Below are 5233 nucleotides of genomic sequence, written 5' to 3'. Positions count from 1 at the left end.
GCTAATTACTAAAAAGATTTGAGTGAGTTTCAATAACATTTGTGACACTTAAAACAAAGCCGAGACACGAGGGGAGTCAGGTGTACACACACGTGCACATTTGCACAGACACGCAAGCCGGTCCTTGTCATCGTTAAAGTGGGTCTTGAGAGGTGTAATGTTCTTGGTGGGTTTAATATTGGTGCAGAAACGCTTGGTGGTGTAGATCGTTTTGATTTGGTCAAACTCAAACATTATCCAATAAAAATAATAAAAAACTGGTGTTAAACATCTTTTAAAAAATTCAAAGCATTGTCAAATAAAATTGTGAAAGTTTACAGGACCTCGTCGTTAGAAAAAAGATGGAGACCTTTTTTAACTTTCTTTTTCAATGTGAAGTCAGAGAAGTCTGACGGTAAGGAATTGAATATCTGAGGGACATAGCAATGGGAAGCAGAAGAAGAATAGAAATTAAAAGCCTCATTTAAGCAAAAAAAAAATTAACCGCATGTCCCCACTGTCAACATAAGCCTCGCAACCGCTGGGACTTTTTCTTATTCATATTTTTGCCTTATTGGTCGTTACATTAGCGGGTTGTTAGTAAAATAACCAAATTTTTAAAGCGCACTTCCATGAATGATACGCATATGAATGATTTATACACAGACGCATTGCAACGTATATAATTATTAGCGAACTAAAAACAGCAGAAAACTAAATCCAAGAAAAATGCATTATATGTGTTTTTGTTCGAGGCCTCTCAGGCCGGCTTCAAAACCTTCAACAGTGTCACATGCAAAATAATATTACGGAAGGTTGTTCCACTCAGCTATGGTCCCCGAGGAAAAGGAATAATTAAAAATGTCGATCCGGCTTTCCTCGGTATCAGAATTTCAGAATGAGCGGCCTTGGAAGTCCTCTAGTAGAGCGAGACTTTAATAATCGAAGAGAATCTATGTTTACCTTTTTGTTATGTATCGAATACCGCAGTTTTAATCTCACTACTCTGCTTCGTTCTTCCAATGGCGGCAAGTGGAGTTGGGTGAGCATCGCACTGACAAACTCAGTCCTTTGGTATCTGGATGTGGTAAATCTGGCAGCCTCGCCTTTTTAACTTTTCTAATTTTTCAATCTGTTTTTTTTTTTTCTGTTTGGGTCTCACACGGTGCTTGCATATTCCGAGACAGGGCGTGCAAATGTTAAGTACACTATTGGAAAAACCTACAAGAAACAAACCTGCTGCTTGTACAGTTCTGGTATGACACGACCATAATTTCTTGTTATTATAGAGGCAGCTACTTTGGTTTGGCGTTCTGCATAACTGGAGATACCGGCACCGCTATGTATCCGGGTCTGTCTATACTGGCAGCCACTTTGCTTGCCGATATGATTCGGTGTGGCTGGTATGATTTTGCGTCCGAACACCATAGGCGACCGCATCTTTCCAAGAAAAACGCTTATACCACAGGACCACCGGTATAACCAAATCATGCACGCAGAAAGACAACCGACATCTTCCAAAAAATTCCATCGTTTACCACCGGTATCGTTACATAAACCATACATGTCGAAAAATACCATAAGTCGCTTTACATGAATGCGACTTAGTCGCATTGAATTTAGTTGCCGCATTCAATATGCGGTCATGTAAACGGCATAATGCGCAAAGCGCATCGCATTAAAGTCGCTAGACAGAGGTGGATCGAGATGGCGAGTGCGCATTCATTCAGCCCATGTAAACGGAGCGGGTTAAGTCCGTGCGGGTTAAGTCCGTGCTCTGGAGCGCGAGAGTTTGGCGCTCCTTTCAGTAGACGGACAGGAGTGCCACCGGAGACTGACACTCGAGTGCGCTCTTCGTGCACTGAGAATTTTTCGGAGCGCGAATGACTTCTTCGCGCTCCGTGACGTTATGTAAACAAGCAAGATGGCTGCGCCCCTGTTGAGACCGTCGAGACGAAAGGCGTAGCCGGACCGCTGCCCCTTTTCAGTTGATTAGTGCTTAATCTAGCAGGTTAAAACGATTTGATTTGAAAGCCAAGACAGCAACTAGCGTTCCGAAAAACGTTTGTTCGTAAATCTCGCCTGAAAAAGTTATTCATCTATCAAACGGTACCGTGCCGATAGCACAGCGACAACAAAAGGTTGTCGAGATGAGATATTCGGACCGGTTTGTTCCTTTTATAATGCTTAGCCCAGCGAAGAAAGATACTTCGATTGGAAAGCCGAAACATCAGTGAGCGTTCAGGAAAAAATTTGGTCGTGCGTCTCGCCTAAAAACGAATTGATCTATCGAACGAGCGCGCCGATATCTCGGCGACAGAAAAAGTGATGAAAAGATAGTCAGACGGCTGCGCTGCTTAGAATGCTTAGCCCAGCTGTAGCGAATAAAGACACTTAGACTGGAAAGCCGAAACACCAGTTAGCGTTGCGGGAAAGGTTTGTTCATGCATACCGCCTAAAAACAATGTGCTATCGAACGACGGTGTGCTGGTATCGGCGTAGCTTCTGTCTCGTTGCGAGACGGAACCAGAAAATCTCTGACAAATTTGAGGGTTTTCCTGCGTCGACGAGCGGGTTGAAGAATATTGTCTTTAGTTTAAATCGGAACAGCATGCATGGTCCATAAATAGATCAACTAGGGTAACCTACATATGTGCACGAAGCGAGTCCTCAAACTTTTCAGGAATATTAAAGCGTTCGTAGAAACTTCATAACGTCGCCGTCTCTTTTGCTTTAGACCCTGCCGCTCCACACGGGCCTAATTATTTATCTTCGAAATATTTTCGGCTTCTGCCTCCCGTATCCACGGTTGGAAGGAGCTCGTGTGGGCCGTGGCCCGTCGATAGTTTCTGGCCGTGTTCCAAAGCTTACTCGATCTAACTTTAGAGTAAGAGTGGTTATCGAAGACCTACCCGCGTCCAGCGTTTCTCTATTTTTGTTGTCAGGTGACATAAAACGCCAGGGTAACTTGGATCTATTCGAATAGGTTTGGAACGCAGCCTCGGTATGTCGCGCTCCTGTGCGATATGCGCCGTTTAGTTGCTGCGCTCGGAGCTTCGGAGTAGGAGTAAAGGAGCGCCGACTTAACGCGCCCATGCACTTCCCCTTCCATCCTCGCAAAGGCGCACAAAAAAAGAAAAAAAAAAAAAAAACGGAGGTTACTTTTGTTTGTTGCTTGAGGCGGCTCGGCCAACGCTCGGCTCGCGTGTTGCTCATGGCGACACGGCGGCTTTGCTTGCGTCTTTGTAGTTTCTCTTTCGTCGCTTCGCACCTTGTTTCGTTTCTTGTCGTCATTTTACAACGGTGTCAGTGAAGTATTGTTGCGAATTTGCGAGGATGTCTACCAAGCTGACGAAGCTTCGGACGACGCTGACATGTCCAGAAGTTATGACGGTGATAAAGTTTTTGGCATCGCCCCGTGATTTAGCTGAGAGTGATGTAAATAAAGGTTTGTTTCTTTTGCCCAAAATTTCCCCTGTTCTTAAAAATAGAAAAAAAGGTCGACCTATATTTGAATTATTTTTTTTTTTATTCTCGGTGGGTCCAACAAATAGGGTTCGACCTATTTTCGAGTAAATACGCGGGCATTCGGGTTACGTCGGACGTAACTCGTAAATTCGCGGGCATTCGGGTTACGTCGGACGTAACTCGAATGCTTGACAATTACGTTGGGCGTAACTTTAATTTTTATTTCGGGTTCCGTCGGACGTAACGTTAGATACTGCTTTACATTTAAGCAAAATAGGGGCTGCTGGTTCATCATATAAGCCAACCATTTATGTTTAACTAAAGCGCATCACTGGCCTAAAAAAATACTGCCGTCGTATAGGAATGTAGCGCATCAGATAAATTTGTTAATTTTACTTTTAGTCCCTGCCCCACCAGATACAACATCTGGCATAAAGCAGTGTTCCGAATCTCCCTCCAAGACCCAAGGCGGGTCGTCATTCAATCCAGGAGTCGGCGGCGTCTCATGGGCGTGTTGCTGGTGCTTCTTACTGGATGTTGCTACCGAGGGAAACGTGGTCGTGCTTGGGAAAGGCAAGTATGGCTGCCGTAAGTATGCATATTGTTTTTACCTTTGCTACAATCCACTTTTCAGAAATGCACAGTTTGCATGTGTGCATCTCTCAATGCTTCTACAGTCGGCTGGTATTATTTGGAGTGCTCCAACTCTGTCAGCGCTAGTTTCTCTAGATCATGCAAATGGAATGCAACACTAAACCACATATGCTCTCGCAACAAACAGTGCTGTGCTGAAGCACTGTGGAATCTACTCTAGCTTTATAATGCAGCACAAAATAGTTGACGCCAAGTATAGCCACTTTTGTGACTCCGTTTTACCAAAAGCTCTGCTGAAACAAACTTGCCGACTTATAGGTTGTGCAAAAGAACCTTGCGTGCCTAACCTGGAGAAGGGCATTTTTTTCATAGGTCAATTTTTTCTTAAAACTATACCTTCAGCCTCCTTGAAATGATAACATCATGTGGCACATGGAAGAACAGTAAACCCCTTAATGTTCGCGAACCTTTAATTTTCGCAGCCTTTAATTTTGCGGAATTCAGTGGCTGCGATTTTGTCCTCTGGGACCGATTCAAGAAGAAATGGGTGCCACAAAGATAAAGGTGTTCTACTGTACATCGGAGGAAAGAGGAAGTCACTTTTGTTTGTATACAAGAGTAAAACCAACAACAACAATCATGGTGTCGACACTTTGTGGGCCTATCTCTGTCTATTGAATGTTATCAATTTTGTTTTAGTTCGTTAAACATTGTTGCCTGTATATCGTGGGATGTCGTCTTCAACACGAGCAGTGGTTTTCCTCTGAAACAGGCAGCATGGACGCGTGCCGCAGCACAACATAGTTCATTTGCAGGTGGTACCGCAGTTTGAAGGATGGTTTGGACAATATGGGGGAATCACAATTCAATGTTCTAATTCGGGCATAGACAATATTTGCTCATTCTAAATCATTTTGTCTAGAAATCGGGAATTTGCGACGAATGGGTACCCGCATGGTTGGAAGGGCCAGACAAGCCTTGTGAGCGCTTCGTTTTCTAGCCTCTCAGTTCTGAACCCACTCACGCACCACATGTGTAGATGTTCCGATAGGTGGGAGCACTTATCTGGAAAATGGTGAAAGGCAACTGTTGTTATATTTATCCGAATTTATCCACACAAACACAAATGAGAGGGAACGGCTTCTTGGAAGTTTCAACACGATGTGGCGCACAAGCTGTCAGTTGCCGAACT

The sequence above is a fragment of the Ixodes scapularis genome, unplaced genomic scaffold (genome assembly GCF_016920785.2).
Source record: "Ixodes scapularis isolate PalLabHiFi unplaced genomic scaffold, ASM1692078v2 PGA_scaffold12__126_contigs__length_90152505, whole genome shotgun sequence".
Lineage (NCBI taxonomy): Eukaryota > Metazoa > Arthropoda > Arachnida > Ixodida > Ixodidae > Ixodes > Ixodes scapularis.
This window is presented reverse-complemented; position numbering follows the sequence as displayed.